We start from the raw sequence: 26,571 nt of genomic DNA, 5'->3' as shown, positions 1-26,571 counted from the left end.
ACTCTTCGACATTGGAAGAAACGAAGTGACGTTATGTAATGTGACTGTGTTTGGAACTTTTCAAAAATCAATAATTCAAATTTTTTTATATTTTTGTGGCAAGAATGCATATTAAATTAATGATGTTATCGTGCTCTTTCAGTTTAATAAAAGTTAGTAAGCACATTTTTGCTCCTCATTTCAAGTAGTTAGGCTCTCTTCTGAACCCCATCGTTTGGTTAAGATCGTGACCGAATTTACTCCCGCAACGACCCAAGATTTAAGAGTTCTAAATTGTTCTAATGTAGCAGCCGTGGCCGACCAACGATGGAATGGTAAGTTCAAGGGTTCAGTAGAAGTGGCGCCCAACGTGGGGCTTAATGTCACGATAACGATGAGGAGCCCAAAGTCACGATAACGATACGATGCCACGATAACGATAATGAAATTATCCATTGAAAATAAATGTTAGAAAAATATAAAATAATGTTGAGGCCTAAGCCACATTATAAATAATACAAGCGGGTGAGAACTATGGCTGAGCCACAGTTAAACGAATTATGCCCAATGAGAGTGCTAGATATTAACACGTTTAATGAGGAGCGTAACTACTTGGTAGATAATAATAATAATAACAGTCACAATGCATTTTAGGAAACCAGTATTTAAAGCTGTATTGAAGCTTATGTCATGTTGCCAATATAAATTTTGGAAGTGGTAATGCTGAATTACATACAAAGTTTATGCGCTAACATGTTCTTTATTTACTTAATTTACGGAAGCGAAACTATTTGGGATATTTATCCAGAGTAACTTATTAACTTCAGATTTTCTTTTTATTAAACGAGTTTGTGATACCAGCCATGTAAACAAAATTTTATAAGACAACTGTTGGAATGTTGTCAGTTTTGGTATTAAATTATAATAGCGTTTGTATGTGAAAACGCAGTAGATAGTGAATTCTTTCCTTAGTAGTTTGGAGTATTCTGGTTGCATCAACAGCCAGCGTACTCATTATTGTATTCCTTGTGGTATTGTGAGATGGAAGGTCAGGTGACCGTGGATCTGCTAAAGCAGATGATGGAGGACATGAAAGTTCATAATGAGATGTTAAATATTAAGACAAATGAGAAGTTGGATAGTAAGATAGATAGTTTGGATAGTAAGTTGAGAGAGGACATGAAACTCCAGAATGAGAATTTGAGTAGTAAGATGGAGGATACGAAAGGGCAAATGTTAGAAAGTTTTGATAGCAAGATGGAGGACGCGAAAGTCCAGAGTGAGAATTTGAGAGAGGACATGAAGGCTCATAATGAAAGTTTGGATGGTAAGATCGAGGAGATACAGAGTAGTATCGAGGATACCCAGGCTAGGTGTAGAGAGTCTAGTGATGAGTTGAAGGCTGGATTGAAGAACGTAGTTCAGGAGACATACACTATTTGTACCGAACTTAAAGAGGAAGTTAGGGGTGAGATAGGTAAACTCAACCAGCGTTTTGATGATAGCCGAGTGGAAATTAGGGATGAAATTGACAAACAATTTGCGGAAGTGCAGGTCAATTTAAAGAACGATTTTGATAAACAATTTTCTAAAATCCATGACAGTTTAAAAACCGATATGGACAAGCGTTTTGACGAAAGCCACGACATGTACAATAGGTTATGTGATAGTCAGGATGAGATGAGAAAGGAACTTGACAAGCATTTACTGGAGAGCCAGGCGGCGCATAAGCAGCTGATCGACAGCCAGGTTGAATTTAAGGACGACATTACACAACAGGTCGTAGAGATGCGGATCTCCAGTGATAAGGAAAAGGGGAAAACGCTAACCATAATAGAGGAACAACGTCAAATATTATCTGCGGACATTCAGTCACTGAACAACAAGGTAGATAAAATTAGTGTGGAATTGGAGAGTCAGGTATTGTCAAAAACCGAAACCATGGAGAAGAAACTGTTGCAAGTTAATGAGGAAGCAATTAGTAAACTCCAAGCGGCTAATGAGGACTCCGAAACTTTAATTAAAGAAATTCAAGAGGAGTTAGTTGAAATGAAAATGAACATACCAGGGAATTCAATGACAGGCAAATTAGTATAGAACAGGATTTAAGGGAAATCACGTCAGCCCAGGAAGAGACAGACAAGAAAGTTGGGTTCATTAAGAGCGAAGTGAGCAGTTGGATTAGCAGCGTGGTAGATATGCAGTCCAAGGTGGACAAAGTAGTAAGTCAAACCTCGACAGCTGTTAACTCTGACCTCAGTGGTCAATTGCCAAATATCAGTCATGTGAATAATAACGGTCAGAGCTCAAATGTAGATACCAGTCGATCTCAAGGCTCAGGGGTCACAAACGTTATTAACATGATCAAGTTACATGAGGACCAGCCTAAGAAATTTAATGGAGGTCCACATACCACGCCGAAGGGGTTCCTTAAGGATCTCAGGGAGTACATCCGGGACGCCAAGATTCCTGAGGAATGTCAGTTGAGGGTAGCTGAAAGATATTTAGAGGGGGCACCACTTTTATGGTTTAAAGGCTTCCGATACCACTTTGATACCTTTGATGAATTCCAGAGGGCGTTTCTCAATAAATTTTGGAGTACGGAAATTCAGCAGAGTCTTAGATTAGAGCTATACTCACGTCGTTATACTGCAATAGGCCCTACAAAGTTCAGTGAATACTTTATTGCACAAATGGTAAAGTTCAGAGAACTTGAGGCGCCGCCCTCGGAGCAAGAGTTGGTACAGGCCATCCAGAAGCAGCTACCTCCCGAAGTACAAAGGATGCTCATTGCATCAAAGGTAGAGACCCCCATGCAGGCAGAAATGATCCTTAGGCAATTGGATCATACCCATAATCAAATAGCACCCAGAGGGGGACGATCGCACGAGCAACATGTAAACACTGTTAGCCAGGTTCCAGAGGGAAGTCCAGAGGCACCTGAGCAGGGAAAACCACAGCCGACTGAGCGGAGGCGTGAGTTTCGCAATAACTGGGAACCCTCGCATCCACGAAATGAGGATTGGAAAAGGCGTAGGGGTAATTGGAATTATCCACAAAGGAGGAACCCTTACTGGAGGCGATACGATGGGGACAGAGAAAACCAGAGGAATTTCAGGAATGGACTTAATAACCGCAGGGACTGGGGAAATAATCGAACCCAGAACTTCCGCCGTGATGAGGATGAACGGTACCGTGAACGTGTTCAGTACACCGACGGGTTAAGGAAGGACCACGAAAGGAAAAAATGGCAGGGGGATATACAGCGCCAGGACGTCAACACCGATTGTTTCGGGGCTGAAAGTCTGGAATTCCAGAAGGCACATAGGCAAGACCAGCGAAACTCCGATCTGAACCCGTTTGCGCCGAATTTCGAGCAAGAGTCAATGTCGGCTCTTGATAGAAGAAAAACCACTTCAAAGTCCCAATAGGAAAAATTTCAGAGTCTTTCACCCCAGATTCTGAAGGAGAGACAACCGAATGACGCACATAACATCAATAACAACAAGAAACAGACTCCGAGCAACTCCCAATTAAATGATGACCGCAACCCAACAAGAAATTTACAGATTGATCATAGAGCAGAAGAAAGAATTCCACTACGGGATGACGCAGCCTTACCAGCTGGGGAAATGGTAACCGAAGGAGAAGAAGAAGAAGTACAACCCGTAAATATGATCGTCACGTCGAGAGAAAGACAGGTCGAGGCACCACTCCAAGGACAGGCAAGCAGTGGGAGTAAAGAAGAGGAAGACGCTGAATGTTTACAATGTTCATTCTTAAGAGAAGACTTTGTTGATGACATCTGTAACGCGATCCTATTGTTGGAAGAAGAAAACAGGGAAATACGTGAAAGTAACAGAGCCCTACGTCAAGAGTGAGATCGGCTGGGAAATTTTACGTAGAATCATGGTTCATTTGTATCAAAATTCCCATGTACAATTTAGAATTTTGAAGGAATATATCTGTTTAAATATTTCCCCTTTCTGGGTAAACATTTCGTCGTTGTAGGTGGATTATGAACCCATAATTCTACGGTGAGAAAATTTTTTTTTCTCTCAAATATTTATTTGGCATTCAGGAACTACTGTATGTTTGAGGGCAGCCATTTTGCGCTCCCAAGAGCCCGATGTTGCGTGGGGAGGTTCTTCCTTCCCGGCGAGCTCGTGAATTGCCGGGACACCTCGGTGGAGCTCGAGTGCCCGACAATTCTTTTAATCCATAAAATTCTGCACAATGAGGGATTTTGATAACATAGTAAAGGATGAAATAAATAAGCAAAATTATTCATACACCCTCTGTGAAGACAGAGCCACCAGGGAAAATTTTAGATGCAGTTAAGCCCAAGTACATAGTAGCGTGAGACCAGCGAACTAGCTACACGTGCCAAGGTCATGGGCAGAAGAAAACGCGCGAAACGCACGGGCAGAAACAATTTATTTCTCGTGTTGTGAGTGTAGGAAAATTATAAAATTAACATCGAACATAAGTGCAAGTCTGTCCGGAGTTCTGGGACAAGTCTTATCAAAATTGGTCTATTAGAAGCAAATTTGGCAGATTTCACAACCAAGCCTCATAGAGGGGATAGCGTCCTTCCGGAAATTATAAAAGAAACCCCCCACCGAAGATTTTTCAGTGTCGATCTGGAACCTGAAGCCGCGGGAGCTTGTGCCCGTCGTCATTAGAAATTCGCGCCAGATTGACCGACAATAATTCAATACATGTTCGTGGCTAAGGTCCATATACTTAGTTAAGAAGAAAAGTGATTGGAGAAGTTCTGAACGTTTGCAGACGAACTGGGAAGGTGTAGGCTGGTTGAAAAATACACAGCAGATTTTATTTTTATCATTTCGTGTACTCTTGTAAGTGAAGAAGGTCTGGGGGAAGCGATTCCAAATAGTTCTACTCCCTTATCGGCCGAACACCTGTTCTTATTGAAACAACGGGGAGAGAAACCACTCTGGGAAACGCATCAGACAGTTATAGTCGACTGCAGAGCGAGGGAAGTTCGTGGTGCAAGTTACAGAGAAAGTGCATTATTTATATGGTAATTTTAATCTCGTGTGTGTGAAGGGTGGTGTTTGGATGAGTGAGTTTTTGAAAATGAAAATGTTATCTGTGAAAATGAGTGGCTAAGTACGAGGTTGCTGGTGATGATGTAATCAGAATGCTGAGAATGTCACCAATGTGCAGGTCTGTCTATTTTATATTATGTTGTAGTTAGTTAGTTAGTTACTGTCTGTCCTAAACAAAATTTCCAGATGATTGTCGGGTGATATTCGTAATTATCAGGCGAAAGGCGATGTAAATTTTGGTCAGCGTGTGAAAATTTCAGTGTGTAAATTTCATGTCAAGAACGGTAAAATGCGACGCTTAAAATTTTGTGTTGAGATGAGATATCATTCAAAGTGCGGATTTGTGAACGTTATAAGTGTAAATTTGTCGTGGCGAATATCGTAATTTCAGGTGTCAGTTGCATTCAGAAATGCTGGTCGATAATAATAATAATAATAATAATAATAATAATAATAATAATAATAATAATAATAATAATAATGTTTACCGCGGGATAAGGAAATTCCTCTCTGTTAAATTACATTTAACCAGTTATTTTTATAAGGATCGTAAGCATATTTAGATAATGTCAATAAAATTTGTTAGAGTCACAGTCGTTAAGGGGAAGGAAATTTTGAGACATCGTGTATACTTGAATTGCGAAAGGTCGATGTGTGCTCTTGGATTCTTGAGGCTCGAGAGTCTTAATAATAGTAAAGTAAGAGATGTGTTTAATAATGGTTGTCGTTTTTACCAGGGGATCGATGTATGTAAAAGGATCTTGAAGGAAAAGGAATTGAGAGCGATGAATTGATATGTATGTGGAGACGAGATAGATGGAAGTAATACCGCTGGAAAGCGAGGAGAAAGAGTGTTGAGACAAGCTGTATTTTTGTAGAGGAAGTATTTAGGAACAGGCTGTGTGAGGCAGGCTGTATTGTTTTCCGCAATCAATCCGAATTTGAGATGACTATGATGTGAAGCATTGTGAAATTTATAGAAAGATTCCAAGTGAAAACGACTCTTGTAAAATGTTAAAGGCTGGGTAGTACACATCCAGTGATCTATGTTACGTAAAGCCCGCATGGATGATAAGAGAATGAACGATCTCCAGGATCAAAGAGTACTTTGGACACACGGTTGGGTTATATTTAATTTGTTCACTGGAGAGGTCATGGATAAGATGGTTGGAATTGATGATAGGCGATCTGAGAATTTCGAATGCGGTGGTGATGATTATTATTTTGAAGGCATCCACTAAAAGGGTACACGTGTGTTGGGAATTTTCATTTGCTTCCCTAACACGTCAGTGCACAGGCTGAGATTGTGTTCGAGGTGGAGAACCGTTCGTCACGTCTATTTATTTTTGAGTTCACATATTATAATGAGGTAGACACTTACTGTACTTTTCGAGAGGTAGAGACTTGCGGTATTTCGACTTGCATTCATTTGATAATAGAGACGTGGGTTCCGTCGTGCGTATTTGTTTGACGAAATCTAGTGTTAAATATCAGAGTTGTTTGAGAATTGCATTTCGCCTGATATGTTAAGGGAGGCGTAGTACGACCCACTTTGACGCCCGACGATAGGATTAGGACGTCAGATGTTATTCTTGGAGTCACTGATGATGAGACGTCCTAGGTCACGCCCGACGATAGATTTAGGATGTCACGTGTTTATTCTTGGAGTCATTGATGATGAGACGTCCTAGGTCACGCCCGACGATAGAATTTGGAAGACATCGTGTACATATGATTAGGTTTAGGGTGTACAGATTTCAAGTGAGCCCGACGATAGGTCTGGGATGGTAGCTGTACACACTCAAGTCTCGGTTTAGATGTTTTTCTTTTGTTTGTTCTTTTTGTGGAAGTGGCCTGGAGGAAGGTAGCCGTTACAGTACGATTTGATTTATTGTAGAGGGTCTATGCGAAGCTCTCATTGAGATAACGGGAATGCTATCAGACGAGTCGAGGGCTGTCCAAGTGTGGGACATCGACCCGATCTAGATTAAATATTTTTACTGTGTTTCTTCGTGCGTGTTAAGCTGTATGACTTCGAGATGTTAATTTATTTTTACGGACTTTATTGTTTCCTCGTCTTGACGTCCGTTTTCGTTGATAGTGTGCATTATTGACACTCAGTGTTTTAGAATGAGACTTGAGTTGCGAATGCGGTTTCGATTCGTCAGCCAGTAATTTATATTATTTTCATCTTGTCGTATTTTCATTCTTATTCATGGTTAGAGGAAGTAAGTAATCACTTTACCAGTAGTGTGTTGGGACAGACAGTAAATAGAGAGATCTGTACTGGTAGCATTGTTGTCAAGGGAAAGAATTCCTTAAAATTGTAGTAAATTTTAGCGTGGACTGGTAAATTTATTAAGCATAATAAACCCATTTCTAACCTGAAAATCGGTTCAATAATAATATTTTCAAGTGACTTTTCACTTTTTGATTAACTTCAGTGTTTGGCATTTCTTCTAAATGCATGATTAGTAAGTGTTTCCTGCATTTCGCAGTTTTGTTCCTTTAGAACGACTTAACGTAAGATCCTCCCGGATCATGTTGTTGTTGGTTCCTTCCGAACAGCTGTTTGGGGTGATGCACGTCTAGCATCGGGATTACCTTATCACTTAAGGGTGTCATGAATGACAAATACATGGTGGAATTTTATTTCAATTGTGAATGATGCCATTAACGTGTAGTGAACACCATGCTTTCCCATAATATTTCGCAACCTATCCAAAGCAACTGATAGTCAGTTTGGTTCGATTAAGGGTCCATTCGGCGGAAGTTCCGTATCCGTGAAGGGTATTTGACTGGTGGATAACCTTAATTAAGAGAAAATCAGGCGTTCTACTTGTTGAAAGTCAGATTTTCCACGGATCGTGTGGATTAACTCTCAGTTCTCGTTTGGAATAATAGGCGCCCGGTTTTCAGGTCTTCCCTTTTTCAGTTTTTCAGTTTCGCTGTCCACTAACATATTAGCTTCTCCGAAGCAACTCTTCGACATTGGAAGAAACGAAGTGACGTTATGTAATGTGACTGTGTTTGGAACTTTTCAAAAATCAATAATTCAAATTTTTTTATATTTTTGTGGCAAGAATGCATATTAAATTAATGATGTTATCGTGCTCTTTCAGTTTAATAAAAGTTAGTAAGCACATTTTTGCTCCTCATTTCAAGTAGTTAGGCTCTCTTCTGAACCCCATCGTTTGGTTAAGATCGTGACCGAATTTACTCCCGCAACGACCCAAGATTTAAGAGTTCTAAATTGTTCTAATGTAGCAGCCGTGGCCGACCAACGATGGAATGGTAAGTTCAAGGGTTCAGTAGAAGTGGCGCCCAACGTGGGGCTTAATGTCACGATAACGATGAGGAGCCCAAAGTCACGATAACGATACGATGCCACGATAACGATAATGAAATTATCCATTGAAAATAAATGTTAGAAAAATATAAAATAATGTTGAGGCCTAAGCCACATTATAAATAATACAAGCGGGTGAGAACTATGGCTGAGCCACAGTTAAACGAATTATGCCCAATGAGAGTGCTAGATATTAACACGTTTAATGAGGAGCGTAACTACTTGGTAGATAATAATAATAATAACAGTCACAATGCATTTTAGGAAACCAGTATTTAAAGCTGTATTGAAGCTTATGTCATGTTGCCAATATAAATTTTGGAAGTGGTAATGCTGAATTACATACAAAGTTTATGCGCTAACATGTTCTTTATTTACTTAATTTACGGAAGCGAAACTATTTGGGATATTTATCCAGAGTAACTTATTAACTTCAGATTTTCTTTTTATTAAACGAGTTTGTGATACCAGCCATGTAAACAAAATTTTATAAGACAACTGTTGGAATGTTGTCAGTTTTGGTATTAAATTATAATAGCGTTTGTATGTGAAAACGCAGTAGATAGTGAATTCTTTCCTTAGTAGTTTGGAGTATTCTGGTTGCATCAACAGCCAGCGTACTCATTATTGTATTCCTTGTGGTATTGTGAGATGGAAGGTCAGGTGACCGTGGATCTGCTAAAGCAGATGATGGAGGACATGAAAGTTCATAATGAGATGTTAAATATTAAGACAAATGAGAAGTTGGATAGTAAGATAGATAGTTTGGATAGTAAGTTGAGAGAGGACATGAAACTCCAGAATGAGAATTTGAGTAGTAAGATGGAGGATACGAAAGGGCAAATGTTAGAAAGTTTTGATAGCAAGATGGAGGACGCGAAAGTCCAGAGTGAGAATTTGAGAGAGGACATGAAGGCTCATAATGAAAGTTTGGATGGTAAGATCGAGGAGATACAGAGTAGTATCGAGGATACCCAGGCTAGGTGTAGAGAGTCTAGTGATGAGTTGAAGGCTGGATTGAAGAACGTAGTTCAGGAGACATACACTATTTGTACCGAACTTAAAGAGGAAGTTAGGGGTGAGATAGGTAAACTCAACCAGCGTTTTGATGATAGCCGAGTGGAAATTAGGGATGAAATTGACAAACAATTTGCGGAAGTGCAGGTCAATTTAAAGAACGATTTTGATAAACAATTTTCTAAAATCCATGACAGTTTAAAAACCGATATGGACAAGCGTTTTGACGAAAGCCACGACATGTACAATAGGTTATGTGATAGTCAGGATGAGATGAGAAAGGAACTTGACAAGCATTTACTGGAGAGCCAGGCGGCGCATAAGCAGCTGATCGACAGCCAGGTTGAATTTAAGGACGACATTACACAACAGGTCGTAGAGATGCGGATCTCCAGTGATAAGGAAAAGGGGAAAACGCTAACCATAATAGAGGAACAACGTCAAATATTATCTGCGGACATTCAGTCACTGAACAACAAGGTAGATAAAATTAGTGTGGAATTGGAGAGTCAGGTATTGTCAAAAACCGAAACCATGGAGAAGAAACTGTTGCAAGTTAATGAGGAAGCAATTAGTAAACTCCAAGCGGCTAATGAGGACTCCGAAACTTTAATTAAAGAAATTCAAGAGGAGTTAGTTGAAATGAAAATGAACATACCAGGGAATTCAATGACAGGCAAATTAGTATAGAACAGGATTTAAGGGAAATCACGTCAGCCCAGGAAGAGACAGACAAGAAAGTTGGGTTCATTAAGAGCGAAGTGAGCAGTTGGATTAGCAGCGTGGTAGATATGCAGTCCAAGGTGGACAAAGTAGTAAGTCAAACCTCGACAGCTGTTAACTCTGACCTCAGTGGTCAATTGCCAAATATCAGTCATGTGAATAATAACGGTCAGAGCTCAAATGTAGATACCAGTCGATCTCAAGGCTCAGGGGTCACAAACGTTATTAACATGATCAAGTTACATGAGGACCAGCCTAAGAAATTTAATGGAGGTCCACATACCACGCCGAAGGGGTTCCTTAAGGATCTCAGGGAGTACATCCGGGACGCCAAGATTCCTGAGGAATGTCAGTTGAGGGTAGCTGAAAGATATTTAGAGGGGGCACCACTTTTATGGTTTAAAGGCTTCCGATACCACTTTGATACCTTTGATGAATTCCAGAGGGCGTTTCTCAATAAATTTTGGAGTACGGAAATTCAGCAGAGTCTTAGATTAGAGCTATACTCACGTCGTTATACTGCAATAGGCCCTACAAAGTTCAGTGAATACTTTATTGCACAAATGGTAAAGTTCAGAGAACTTGAGGCGCCGCCCTCGGAGCAAGAGTTGGTACAGGCCATCCAGAAGCAGCTACCTCCCGAAGTACAAAGGATGCTCATTGCATCAAAGGTAGAGACCCCCATGCAGGCAGAAATGATCCTTAGGCAATTGGATCATACCCATAATCAAATAGCACCCAGAGGGGGACGATCGCACGAGCAACATGTAAACACTGTTAGCCAGGTTCCAGAGGGAAGTCCAGAGGCACCTGAGCAGGGAAAACCACAGCCGACTGAGCGGAGGCGTGAGTTTCGCAATAACTGGGAACCCTCGCATCCACGAAATGAGGATTGGAAAAGGCGTAGGGGTAATTGGAATTATCCACAAAGGAGGAACCCTTACTGGAGGCGATACGATGGGGACAGAGAAAACCAGAGGAATTTCAGGAATGGACTTAATAACCGCAGGGACTGGGGAAATAATCGAACCCAGAACTTCCGCCGTGATGAGGATGAACGGTACCGTGAACGTGTTCAGTACACCGACGGGTTAAGGAAGGACCACGAAAGGAAAAAATGGCAGGGGGATATACAGCGCCAGGACGTCAACACCGATTGTTTCGGGGCTGAAAGTCTGGAATTCCAGAAGGCACATAGGCAAGACCAGCGAAACTCCGATCTGAACCCGTTTGCGCCGAATTTCGAGCAAGAGTCAATGTCGGCTCTTGATAGAAGAAAAACCACTTCAAAGTCCCAATAGGAAAAATTTCAGAGTCTTTCACCCCAGATTCTGAAGGAGAGACAACCGAATGACGCACATAACATCAATAACAACAAGAAACAGACTCCGAGCAACTCCCAATTAAATGATGACCGCAACCCAACAAGAAATTTACAGATTGATCATAGAGCAGAAGAAAGAATTCCACTACGGGATGACGCAGCCTTACCAGCTGGGGAAATGGTAACCGAAGGAGAAGAAGAAGAAGTACAACCCGTAAATATGATCGTCACGTCGAGAGAAAGACAGGTCGAGGCACCACTCCAAGGACAGGCAAGCAGTGGGAGTAAAGAAGAGGAAGACGCTGAATGTTTACAATGTTCATTCTTAAGAGAAGACTTTGTTGATGACATCTGTAACGCGATCCTATTGTTGGAAGAAGAAAACAGGGAAATACGTGAAAGTAACAGAGCCCTACGTCAAGAGTGAGATCGGCTGGGAAATTTTACGTAGAATCATGGTTCATTTGTATCAAAATTCCCATGTACAATTTAGAATTTTGAAGGAATATATCTGTTTAAATATTTCCCCTTTCTGGGTAAACATTTCGTCGTTGTAGGTGGATTATGAACCCATAATTCTACGGTGAGAAAATTTTTTTTTCTCTCAAATATTTATTTGGCATTCAGGAACTACTGTATGTTTGAGGGCAGCCATTTTGCGCTCCCAAGAGCCCGATGTTGCGTGGGGAGGTTCTTCCTTCCCGGCGAGCTCGTGAATTGCCGGGACACCTCGGTGGAGCTCGAGTGCCCGACAATTCTTTTAATCCATAAAATTCTGCACAATGAGGGATTTTGATAACATAGTAAAGGATGAAATAAATAAGCAAAATTATTCATACACCCTCTGTGAAGACAGAGCCACCAGGGAAAATTTTAGATGCAGTTAAGCCCAAGTACATAGTAGCGTGAGACCAGCGAACTAGCTACACGTGCCAAGGTCATGGGCAGAAGAAAACGCGCGAAACGCACGGGCAGAAACAATTTATTTCTCGTGTTGTGAGTGTAGGAAAATTATAAAATTAACATCGAACATAAGTGCAAGTCTGTCCGGAGTTCTGGGACAAGTCTTATCAAAATTGGTCTATTAGAAGCAAATTTGGCAGATTTCACAACCAAGCCTCATAGAGGGGATAGCGTCCTTCCGGAAATTATAAAAGAAACCCCCCACCGAAGATTTTTCAGTGTCGATCTGGAACCTGAAGCCGCGGGAGCTTGTGCCCGTCGTCATTAGAAATTCGCGCCAGATTGACCGACAATAATTCAATACATGTTCGTGGCTAAGGTCCATATACTTAGTTAAGAAGAAAAGTGATTGGAGAAGTTCTGAACGTTTGCAGACGAACTGGGAAGGTGTAGGCTGGTTGAAAAATACACAGCAGATTTTATTTTTATCATTTCGTGTACTCTTGTAAGTGAAGAAGGTCTGGGGGAAGCGATTCCAAATAGTTCTACTCCCTTATCGGCCGAACACCTGTTCTTATTGAAACAACGGGGAGAGAAACCACTCTGGGAAACGCATCAGACAGTTATAGTCGACTGCAGAGCGAGGGAAGTTCGTGGTGCAAGTTACAGAGAAAGTGCATTATTTATATGGTAATTTTAATCTCGTGTGTGTGAAGGGTGGTGTTTGGATGAGTGAGTTTTTGAAAATGAAAATGTTATCTGTGAAAATGAGTGGCTAAGTACGAGGTTGCTGGTGATGATGTAATCAGAATGCTGAGAATGTCACCAATGTGCAGGTCTGTCTATTTTATATTATGTTGTAGTTAGTTAGTTAGTTACTGTCTGTCCTAAACAAAATTTCCAGATGATTGTCGGGTGATATTCGTAATTATCAGGCGAAAGGCGATGTAAATTTTGGTCAGCGTGTGAAAATTTCAGTGTGTAAATTTCATGTCAAGAACGGTAAAATGCGACGCTTAAAATTTTGTGTTGAGATGAGATATCATTCAAAGTGCGGATTTGTGAACGTTATAAGTGTAAATTTGTCGTGGCGAATATCGTAATTTCAGGTGTCAGTTGCATTCAGAAATGCTGGTCGATAATAATAATAATAATAATAATAATAATAATAATAATAATAATAATAATAATAATAATAATAATGTTTACCGCGGGATAAGGAAATTCCTCTCTGTTAAATTACATTTAACCAGTTATTTTTATAAGGATCGTAAGCATATTTAGATAATGTCAATAAAATTTGTTAGAGTCACAGTCGTTAAGGGGAAGGAAATTTTGAGACATCGTGTATACTTGAATTGCGAAAGGTCGATGTGTGCTCTTGGATTCTTGAGGCTCGAGAGTCTTAATAATAGTAAAGTAAGAGATGTGTTTAATAATGGTTGTCGTTTTTACCAGGGGATCGATGTATGTAAAAGGATCTTGAAGGAAAAGGAATTGAGAGCGATGAATTGATATGTATGTGGAGACGAGATAGATGGAAGTAATACCGCTGGAAAGCGAGGAGAAAGAGTGTTGAGACAAGCTGTATTTTTGTAGAGGAAGTATTTAGGAACAGGCTGTGTGAGGCAGGCTGTATTGTTTTCCGCAATCAATCCGAATTTGAGATGACTATGATGTGAAGCATTGTGAAATTTATAGAAAGATTCCAAGTGAAAACGACTCTTGTAAAATGTTAAAGGCTGGGTAGTACACATCCAGTGATCTATGTTACGTAAAGCCCGCATGGATGATAAGAGAATGAACGATCTCCAGGATCAAAGAGTACTTTGGACACACGGTTGGGTTATATTTAATTTGTTCACTGGAGAGGTCATGGATAAGATGGTTGGAATTGATGATAGGCGATCTGAGAATTTCGAATGCGGTGGTGATGATTATTATTTTGAAGGCATCCACTAAAAGGGTACACGTGTGTTGGGAATTTTCATTTGCTTCCCTAACACGTCAGTGCACAGGCTGAGATTGTGTTCGAGGTGGAGAACCGTTCGTCACGTCTATTTATTTTTGAGTTCACATATTATAATGAGGTAGACACTTACTGTACTTTTCGAGAGGTAGAGACTTGCGGTATTTCGACTTGCATTCATTTGATAATAGAGACGTGGGTTCCGTCGTGCGTATTTGTTTGACGAAATCTAGTGTTAAATATCAGAGTTGTTTGAGAATTGCATTTCGCCTGATATGTTAAGGGAGGCGTAGTACGACCCACTTTGACGCCCGACGATAGGATTAGGACGTCAGATGTTATTCTTGGAGTCACTGATGATGAGACGTCCTAGGTCACGCCCGACGATAGATTTAGGATGTCACGTGTTTATTCTTGGAGTCATTGATGATGAGACGTCCTAGGTCACGCCCGACGATAGAATTTGGAAGACATCGTGTACATATGATTAGGTTTAGGGTGTACAGATTTCAAGTGAGCCCGACGATAGGTCTGGGATGGTAGCTGTACACACTCAAGTCTCGGTTTAGATGTTTTTCTTTTGTTTGTTCTTTTTGTGGAAGTGGCCTGGAGGAAGGTAGCCGTTACAGTACGATTTGATTTATTGTAGAGGGTCTATGCGAAGCTCTCATTGAGATAACGGGAATGCTATCAGACGAGTCGAGGGCTGTCCAAGTGTGGGACATCGACCCGATCTAGATTAAATATTTTTACTGTGTTTCTTCGTGCGTGTTAAGCTGTATGACTTCGAGATGTTAATTTATTTTTACGGACTTTATTGTTTCCTCGTCTTGACGTCCGTTTTCGTTGATAGTGTGCATTATTGACACTCAGTGTTTTAGAATGAGACTTGAGTTGCGAATGCGGTTTCGATTCGTCAGCCAGTAATTTATATTATTTTCATCTTGTCGTATTTTCATTCTTATTCATGGTTAGAGGAAGTAAGTAATCACTTTACCAGTAGTGTGTTGGGACAGACAGTAAATAGAGAGATCTGTACTGGTAGCATTGTTGTCAAGGGAAAGAATTCCTTAAAATTGTAGTAAATTTTAGCGTGGACTGGTAAATTTATTAAGCATAATAAACCCATTTCTAACCTGAAAATCGGTTCAATAATAATATTTTCAAGTGACTTTTCACTTTTTGATTAACTTCAGTGTTTGGCATTTCTTCTAAATGCATGATTAGTAAGTGTTTCCTGCATTTCGCAGTTTTGTTCCTTTAGAACGACTTAACGTAAGATCCTCCCGGATCATGTTGTTGTTGGTTCCTTCCGAACAGCTGTTTGGGGTGATGCACGTCTAGCATCGGGATTACCTTATCACTTAAGGGTGTCATGAATGACAAATACATGGTGGAATTTTATTTCAATTGTGAATGATGCCATTAACGTGTAGTGAACACCATGCTTTCCCATAATATTTCGCAACCTATCCAAAGCAACTGATAGTCAGTTTGGTTCGATTAAGGGTCCATTCGGCGGAAGTTCCGTATCCGTGAAGGGTATTTGACTGGTGGATAACCTTAATTAAGAGAAAATCAGGCGTTCTACTTGTTGAAAGTCAGATTTTCCACGGATCGTGTGGATTAACTCTCAGTTCTCGTTTGGAATAATAGGCGCCCGGTTTTCAGGTCTTCCCTTTTTCAGTTTTTCAGTTTCGCTGTCCACTAACATATTAGCTTCTCCGAAGCAACTCTTCGACATTGGAAGAAACGAAGTGACGTTATGTAATGTGACTGTGTTTGGAACTTTTCAAAAATCAATAATTCAAATTTTTTTATATTTTTGTGGCAAGAATGCATATTAAATTAATGATGTTATCGTGCTCTTTCAGTTTAATAAAAGTTAGTAAGCACATTTTTGCTCCTCATTTCAAGTAGTTAGGCTCTCTTCTGAACCCCATCGTTTGGTTAAGATCGTGACCGAATTTACTCCCGCAACGACCCAAGATTTAAGAGTTCTAAATTGTTCTACTGTAGCAGCCGTGGCCGACCAACGATGGAATGGTAAGTTCAAGGGTTCAGTGTGTTGTACACAATTTTTACAAATTCCTCCAATGAACACCCATTTCTACTACTACTACTACTACTACTACTCCATGGCTAAATGGTAGCGTGCTGGCCTTCGCTCCAGGGGTTCCCGGGTTCGATTCCCGATAGGGTCGGGGATTTTAACCTTCATTGGTTAATTCCGATAGTATTAGGTGTTGCGTGTGTGTGCGAGCGCGTCTTCACCATTATGACCCACCATAGTTAGGCCTTACAGACGGCAGGTCGCCAATATGGCGTCAACTCGTAAAACCTTCACCAGGGCTGTTCGGAGGCCACACGCCGTTACTTCTACTATGTCCTCAGCTACCGTGTGCAGTCATTTGGATCTGATGTCACTTAAGCTGCCAGTATTTTATTTTTCAGTGCCCTGTTTTGCAGTACCAGATGGCAGACAAACCACCACTCTAATAGATGACCCTTTGCTGAGATTTTAAGTCGTTTTTCAGTTAAACACCGAATTTGTCACCAGAAATATTTAACATTACACGAAATGAAGTGTCAAATGAACGTTTAACCGTCACCACGTCCTACCGAACGTTAATCCTTTTACCATTACAGACACCATAGCTGTACAGGTTATCAGATAGATACAGAACTTATGACCACGTTGTACTGAGTTATCGGTAACACATCTAATTGGACGGCTTTTATTATCATCTAACTGGGAAAGAAGCAGCGCCAGGAGCGGAAATTTCCGGAGTATATTTTGCTAGATGCTCAGTGGACATGTGTAATCAATATGCATGTCCATCCCTTCTCCCATTTCCTACTGAGTCGGCTATGAAATGAGATGAATTATAGTTGCGAGTTTTTATGACCGGATGCCCTACCTGACATCAATCTAATCAGAGGAGTTAATGAGATGAAATGAGTGAATGAATGACGTGATGTGTGATAGTAGTATGAGAGAGGGTGAAATCTCCTGTCGGTACATAGGCTATTCCTGTCGAATAGCACCAAGGTGTCTGCTGAAGGCTTAACGTCTCCATCGGACGGGCGAATCACCATGACAGCGTCATATGCCCTCACTCCATATGGGCACTGCGGAGAGGTTTAGGATTGAATCCAGGCTTTTGGCACGCAATCTAGTGATTAGGAATTGTACACCACCAACTCTCCTACCCTGGTGGCCAACATTCTGATGGTGACAACGTTTTCGACCAACGGGACTCGAACCTGCTAACAACGATCATGGTCACTAGGCAGGCTACATGTATAATCAGTGTTGTCATGTACAGTATTTAATGATGAACTGTGCATTTTGACACGCTGGTGAAATTCTGATCTAGGCTGGGTGCACACAAGGAAATATACAGTAAATGGGGTTGTTGAATACAATGTCCGTTGTTCCTAAATGGAAGGTAGTTACAGGGCATATTTGGTGCGTTTAAACGCCAATGAGGAAAGCTTACAATACTCTTATGGGACCAGTGTATTGCTTCTATTAATTGTATTTGTACAGTTGTCTCGCAGTAGCCTTCTTTACTAACACTTTAGAGGTTTATCTATACGCATATCTGTTTCGTTTAGAGTTGGCTAACATTTCTGGTCGGTTTTTATTTCAGTCCAAGTCGACAATAGCAAAATAAAAGAAGTGTAAGTGGTATGAAATATTTCTTAAGCAGGGTGTTATTGAATGTTATCTTTTTACCTCGGTCCTGACATCTCCAACTGCGAGCTGTTTCTAATCTGTGCGGTCATTTAATTGCCTCGTAATTGACGTGTCTCACCCAGCTCAGCCGAGCCTGCTCTCAGTTCACCGATCTGCCGTCAGACGGCGACACTACCTGCTCTCTGTGGTCGTGTACGGCCTTATTAGGTTATGCTGTGCTCTTTTCTTCTGCTTCGCCTGAAGGTTGTTGCGCTTCTATCGTGGATACAGTCCGATCACTACATTTTGCTGGACTATTTGCTAAAATATATCTGCGTATATACAGTATTCTTTGAAATGTACAGTTTATTCTTTGTTCTTTGATGCAGAGGGATTGATGCTTCATGTAGGGGCTGCATCAAGTCCCGTGTCCTTGTGTGTGCGTCCAAAGTGTCAGATACTTGTGTTGTTGTGGTGTCTGTAGTGCGATGTACAATTGCACTCCTCTGCATATGAAACTTTCCTTCGATAATTTTGTTTTGAATGTTGTTATGTAATATTTTTGGGCGTCCGCCTCTGTGGTGTAGTGGTTAGTGTGATTAGCTGCCAACCCCGGAGGCCCGGGTTTCATTCCCGGCTCTGCCACGAAATTTGAAAAGTGGTACGAGGGCTGGAAAGGCGTCCACTCAGCCTCGGGAGGTCAACTGAATAGAGGTGGGTTCGATTCCCACCTCAGCCATCCTGGAAGTGGTTTTCCGTTATTTCCCACTTCTCCTCCAGGCAAATGCCGGGATGGTACCTAACTTAAGGCCACGGCCGCTTCCTTCCCTCTTCCTTGTCTATCCCGTCCAGTCTTCCCATCCCCCATCAAGGCCCCTGTTCAGCATGGCAGGTGAGGCCGTCTGGGCGAGGCACTGGTCATCCTCCCCAGTTGTGTCCCCCGACCCAGAGTCTGAAGCTCCAGGACACTGCCCTTGAGGCGGTAGAGGTGGGATCCCTCGCTGAGTCCGAGGGAAAAGCCAACCCTGGAGGGTAAGCAGATTAAGAAAGAAAGAAAGAAAGAATATTTCTGAAAGGGAATATGTTATTAGTTTTTCGCCATCACATCACATTTTTATACAAATAAGTACATAATTTTTTTACGTGCCTTTTTGTTATACCTTGTATGTTTTAATTCAAACTCTTGCTTACAAATTGGTTACAGACTACTGTCAGTGATTTAAAAGAAAAAAGTCTCTGATGACTCCACAGAAACAAAACACCGTCTTACTGCGAATTCCTAAACAACTCATATATTTGATAGTGGAAAACGACGTGATAGAAATATCGGATTGCATTTTTGAATTGCATGAAAAAAATCCGTTGCTAGACATAGAAATCTATGCAAATACCGTCTTACTGCGGTATTCCTGAAACATTCAAATATTTAAATTCACTCAAGAACGTGACGTTATATAAATAAATGGATTGCATTTTTGAATTCTACGTAAAAACTACATCTAGGAACAGTTATTCATTGTTATATTTGGCTAGCTGAGGACAGGTAGCGGACTCTGTCATGAATGCCAAGTAATATAGTCGTGGGTATCACAATGGCTATATGGGACTCCAGTATTTGATTATTATTATTATTATTATTATTATTATTATTATTATTATTATTATTATTATTATTATTATTATTATTTCCGCCTCTGTAGCGTAACGGTTAGTGTTATTAGCTGCCATCCTCGGAGGCCCCGATTCCCGGTACTGCCAGAATTTTAAGATTGGCAAGAGGGCTGGTATGTGGTTGAAATGGTACATGCAGCCCACCTCCAATGGGGTATCCCTAGAAAAGAGCTGCACCTCCTCGGGATGAGGACACTAATTTACTTTATTATTATTATTATTATTATTATTATTATTATTATTATTATTATTATTATTATTATTATTATTATTATTATTATTATTATTAATAACGTCACCGTCGTTATCAGCATTATATTCATCTTCCTCTACCTCCAAGCCCCCATCCCCCACTCTGTCATTTTCCTCCTCTGATGTGATCAATTTGCTCTGCTTCTCCAACAATGCTCGGGTGTTTCTCCAAGAATTCTCGGGTGCTCCTTTAACAATGCTCGGGTGATGATGTTCCGAAATTTCCGCAGTAGTTTCATAGTTACATGTATACGTTTCCACCTTGCCTGTGTTCGCTCTTTTATGCGCTCATTGTACTTGTCTCAGTGCCGGATTAATGTGTTTGGGGGCCCTGGGCTATTTAAAAATGTGGGGCCTCTTCTTCGTAACATCATGTAAGACTAGCATACTGAAGTCGTTATAGAACTACTTCCACTTAAATTGATGAATAGGGAAGTGTTGAAATAGACTACAATTTTTCTCTGTTTATAATGTTAATATTTCATAATGCCAAAACATATTACATTTGTCTCATCTTCACTCTCAAATCGACATGCAAAACAGAACTTACGTTTTTTGGCACCACTAGGATATTTTCTAATCCATTTTACAAGAACATTACAGTTGTAACTTCCGAATGGTTCAATAATCAGAGGTGAACTGGAAGTTCTCTTCCTGATGCAAAGATATAGTATAGCATGCGCATTCCACCGTGCTTCCCCTGTCCCCTCCCGCTCACTTCCTAGACGTCTTCCTCATTCCCCCTCTGCCCGTACTCGCAAGCTGCCAGATTTAAATTTTCGTCAACAATAACCTTTACACTAATTACAGTAAGTAAGTAGCGAGTATTCGTGTCTCCGGACGGTAACTGATTCTAGCAGTGATGAAATACTAACGCGGACAACTGATAAGAAGGAAGGAAGAGTGCATGTTCGATATTTTGCGAGCGTAATTATTCATATACATCCACGGAGGTAGAGTAGCAGGCCTTTTTATACAATTTTAGGTTCGGCCAAGGGCCGGGGCCCCTTGGCACGCGGGGCCTTGGGCTGCAGCCCCTTTAGCCCCCCCGTTAATCCGGCCCTGACTTGTCTTGATCACTTTTCTCACATCAGGTTCTTTCTTCTATACAGGTCTGCTATCATTCTCACAATTTACAACATTGGTCATTTGACCAAAAAAAAAAAATCGAAATATTAGAAAACCATTCAAAAACTTTGGCACTTCTACGTAAGTAATGTATTTTATGCTGTAAGTCGGTGTTTTTCTGAGATAAATGTTATGTCATTTGATGTTTGTGCTTTTATATACAATATTTCAAAACGTAACTGGAATGAGCAGGGGTTGTAGAGTCGCGCTAACGGATGGCCATCGCAACATTCTATCACGCTCAACTCTACCCTGTAGAATTGCGCTGAAGACCTGCACTCCGCGAAAATTTCCATTTAATCGAGTGTTTTTCTTTGAGTAAGATGTTTTCGATGTTCACTGAAAAAGATAGAGTAGTGAGTGGTAAATAATTTTAAATTTCATAAAAGTGAGGTCGTCAGTAAGTGTCAGAAATGGCGATGCGTTAATAAGAAAATCAATACTCATTTCTTAACGGATAGTGAAGACAGATTGATCCCTGTTGGAAATCATAACCGCAGAGCGTTTGTGTGTAATTAATACTTAAATCGTTGCCGAAACCAAAACGTGCTGTAGTTTCAGAGTATGACACAATAGTGAAGTATGAATAAATAGTGTGTTAGGAACACAATAAGCAGGTAAAACTATATTAATAACAAGACCCGCACAGTTCTCCTAACAGCTACAACTCTTCGTCAAGATTGAACCTTTGTCATAATTTCTTAACGGGATCACCTGTTATGTATTTTATTAATTAATTAATTAATTTATTTATTTATTTATTTATTTATTTATTTATTTATTTATTTATTTATTTATTTATTTATTTATTTATTTATTTATTTATTTAATTAATTTATAGGCATAAGTTGTTGGGAAATTATGGTGTTAAATATTGTGCAAATAGAATTTTGCTCATTTTATGTGGTGGTCTTAAACTTCTGACTGGTACTGTACACTCTTTGCCAATAAAATTGCACGGCTAGCATAGTTTTATGATGTTTGGAAAACGACAAGCAGCGCAATCTGTAGTCAATTTTATCATTAAAACTCGTTCTTAAATATAGAAGCGCAGATGTTTTATTTTTATTTTGCGTTGCTTCATTTCGATGGACTTTCCTTACTAGAGCCTGGTAAAGATCATATTGCACAGTCTCAGTGTAGTAAAATGCTGACAGTTTAAGTGAGAGATCCCTCTAAAAACCGCAAAATGTTATTTAGTGGTCGTAGAAACATTAACATTATTATTTAAAGTGAGAGATGAAAGCAGTGCAGTATACGGAGTAATACATTCGAAATTTACCATCATCATCATCATCATCATCATCCGTTTACCCTCCAGGTTCGGTTTTTCCCTCGGACTCAGCGAGGGATCCCACCTCTACCGCCTCAAGGGCAGTGTCCTGGAGCTTCAGACACTTGGTCGGGGGATACAACTGGGGAGAATGACCAATACCTCGCCCAGGCAGCCTCACCTGCTCTGCTGAACAGGGGCCTTGTGGAGGGATGGGAAGATTGGAAGGGATAGACAAGAAAGAGGGAAGGAAGCGGCCGTGGCCTTAAGATAGGTACCATCCCGGCATTCGCCTGGAGGAGAAGTGGGAAACCACGGAAAACCACTTCGAGGATGGCTGAGGTGGGAATCGAACCCACCTCTACTCAGTTGACCTCCCGAGGCTGAGTGGACCCCGTTCCAGCCCTCGTACCACTTTTCAAATTTCGTGGCAGAGCCGGGAATCGAACCCGGACCTCCGGGGGTGGCAGCTAATCACGCTAACCACTACACCACAGAGGCGGACCGAAATTTACCAAATGCTCAAAAAGAGAGCTAACCATATTCTGATTACGTAAAGTATTTATTTTGTAAGTTACCAGCTCTTTATGTTTTGCTATCATGGAAGAACAAGATCAATATTAATTACAGTTTTCCAAGATTTTTCACCCAGGAACATTTGACTCCATGTAAACTTGGAGATTTACGTACCTGTTAACCTTATGAACATACTGTAAACTACAGGGTTGGCAATTGTATACGAATTTGACCTATACTAAATGAATATAAGAGCCTCCGTGGCACAGGCGGCAGCGCGTCGGCCTCTCACCGCTGGGTTCCGTGGTTCAAATCCCGGTCACTCCATGTGAGATTTGTGCTGGACAAAGCGGAGGCGCGGCAGGTTTTTCTCCGGGTACTTCGGTTTTCCCTGTCATATTTCATTATAGCAACACTCTCCAGTATCATTTCATTTCATCTGTCATTCATTAATCATTGCCCCAGAGGAGTGCGACAGGCTTCAGCAGCCAGCACAATTCTTATCCTCGCCGTTAGATGGGGGCTTCATTCATTCCATTCCTGACCCGATCGAATGACTGGAAACAGGCTGTGGACTAAATGAATATACCCTTCGAGGGATGCTGTAGCTCTATGATATAGTCACTTTCTTCTCACCAAGGTGTTCATGATTTGTATACTGGCCAAGACACATGCTGATCAGCTTCTACGTGGAACTGTAGTCCCGTGACTTAGGTACGTATGATTACCAGTAACGTAAAACTTGAAGCTTTCATTCCTTATTTAATTTTCTTTCTTTCTTTTTTCTTTCTTTCTTTCTTTCTTTTGTGCGTGCGTGTTCAAAATCAGTTCAATTGTTTGATATGTGCACGCAATGATATCCGCATTATCAGAAATTGGCAGCACCGACGATCATATGCCTTAATATTTATTTCCAAAGTACAGTACGTGCCATATTTGATGAGAACCTGCCTATAATAATTGTCCTCAGTATTTCTCTTCCTTTAATTAAATAGCTTTATATATGGTAACCAAATATTTGCTGGAGAACAAGTTGACAAGATTTTTTGGCGGAATGGTAGAGGCAGTGGCAGCTCTTCTCGTCGCAGTAATCTTAGTTATGACTATAACATTCTATTTAAGATATTTAGTTACATTTTTACTGAAACTAAACCAACTCGAGATGAATTCGTAACTAAAGACTTTCCAATTCGAATACTTGACACTTAATTTTTGGTAGGTTGTATTTCTCTTACGATGTCCGGCGCATAGGTACAGTGTGTGTGTTTTCTTAGCTTCCATACCATATCCAACAAATTATAATACATTTCCTATTACTTCATGCTCTTGAACTAACAAGTCTTCGAATTTCAAGAAGGGTTTATGTGCCAGTAGTCAATAAATTAATATTATTATTATTATTATTATTATTAGTAGTAGTAGTAGTATTAATATTAATTGTTTTTTTGCTAGGGGCTTTACGTCGCACCGACACAGACAGGTCTTATGGCGACGATGGGACAGGGAAGGGCTGGGAGTGGGAAGGAAGCGGCCGTGGCCTTAATTAAGGTACAGCCCCAGCATTTGCCTGGTGTGAAAATGGGAAACCACGGAAAACCATCTTCAGGCCTGCCGATAGTGGCATTCGAACCTACTATCTGCCGGATGCAAGCTCACAGCCGCGCGCCTCTACGCGCACGGCCAACTCTCCCGGTTATTAATATTAATATTATTATTAATTTAACAGTTGAAAGTAATATATCACGAATAGTAATGCCACGTACATTTGAGTTGACGTTGTATGTATAAATGACATGTATTCCTGCGATTTTTGTTACGGTTTTAATCTCAACTGTAGGGATGTGCATTATGACTCAGCTTATGGAGCTTTTGCTATGAAAGGAGCATCTCAAATTGTATAGTTACATAGTTTTTTTTTTAACCTGGTAAGTGGGAATGATTTGTTGTACAGATGTTCGTGTGAGATCTGTTTTTTCTCGCTGTGTTGTTACTTACGGCCATAGGCTTAAAGCACACGCACTCTTTGAGTTAAACACTTGGTTACACTTGTTGATTTAAAGTGTTTATCTTCTTCCCTTGTACCGCTTATCTTCTTATTTTGTACTCGAAGCACACGTTTAAGGAATCTTAAGAAATGTCACGGCAAGTTTAATGTGAACTGCACACACTCAACATCCACTGTTTTGGGGAAAGAAGAAAAAATAAACCAACCAAGAATTTCTCTTTAAAGACAGTCCTATTACCTAGTCTCCTCTTATTATATGTCTTCAAGTCGTGAATATACAACTTTAATCGTTGCGGTGTATTAATCTCCGTCAATTTATCGATGTTTTAACTGTCCGTGTTTGTACTTTATATAGAAGTGGTGTTGGGTAGAGGACTAGTGTTGAGGCAGTAAGGAAATAAGCCGTGTTGAGAGGAAGGTTGATAATATATAGTCTTACCCAGTTGAGATGGAAGATTGTGACTGTCGGAAGGTTCCTTGCATTGCTGCGTTAGTCGAAAGTATTTATATCCTTAAAAAAAACAGTGATGTGTGGTTGGAGGGTGGCGAAGAATTGTGAGAAATTAGTCTTACGTTAGCCAGTCTACCATGCCGTGTTGGTGGAGGCTGGTTTAGATGGAGTGATTGAGATTAAAGAGCTTGTGAAGAGCTCTCCACCTTGAATCTCCCGTGTTCTGGGACCTAGCAGGGTGCTAGAACGAAGAACACCAGTTGGGCGACGGCGGTGGGTGAAGGATGCTTATCTGTCTAGGCCTCTTCCCTAGGCATAGTATATTCACAAGGTGGAGTTCTTTTACGCTTCCTTGCGGAATTTTACTGGGAATTTTAAACAGCGTGTTTAGTAGAATATCAACTGTATAATTTTCTTCCTGCCCTTTTTCGATTATTTAGGGTTAACACTAGAAGTTGATTAAGCCCAGTTTCCAGCCGGATGCCTTTCCTGATGCGGAGAGATACCCCACATTCACTATTGCGCGTTTCTGTGGGGGAGTGTATTGTGATATGTTGCATGTAAATAAAGATGTGAAATAAGGCGAACAGTATTTCCTACCCCCGGAGCCATAGGAATTAACCAGACGTGGCTAAAATCTCCGATGTGACCGGGAATAGAACCCTCTGAACCGAAGGCCATTACGCAGACCATTCAGCCATTGGACCGGACAGAGTAGTAAATGTATTAGGAAAATAAAACGTATATTATTTTGTCAGTGTGATCTAAAACTATTCAAACGTGTGAAAATTCTGTAGATATGAAGTAATTACTTTCTAAATTTTCGTATGAAGGATGTTGAGCAAATATTGAGTAAAATGATATAGAATTCTGTCAAAGTTTTCGTTAATGTTGACAGTTTGCCATTATGAGTCTTGTAAGGAAGGTAGACCTATGTTGAGTCTCCATTTCCAAGACAGAATTATTATTATAATATAGGCTACCGTATACTTATAGTCATCTAGATACCAAAGCAAAATTTATTTTTGGCGAAATACGTGCTGTGTAGTATTCATATTATAAGAAGTAAATTATTTCGGAGGTCACTTTCTGAAAGTTAGGTCTTAAAACTTCTTCTTAGTATTAATTATTCGTCGGAGTTCGGGTTTATGTATTGGCTTTCTGAAGGTAATCTATATGAGCCTCACTCTATTTTTACACTACAGTAAATTAAAGTTGTTATATACCCACCATGTGGCTTAAAATCCTCGTTTT

The sequence above is a fragment of the Anabrus simplex genome, chromosome 1 (genome assembly GCF_040414725.1).
Source record: "Anabrus simplex isolate iqAnaSimp1 chromosome 1, ASM4041472v1, whole genome shotgun sequence".
Lineage (NCBI taxonomy): Eukaryota > Metazoa > Arthropoda > Insecta > Orthoptera > Tettigoniidae > Anabrus > Anabrus simplex.
The sequence above is the reverse complement of the archived record's forward strand: the minus strand, read 5'-3'. Positions refer to the sequence as shown.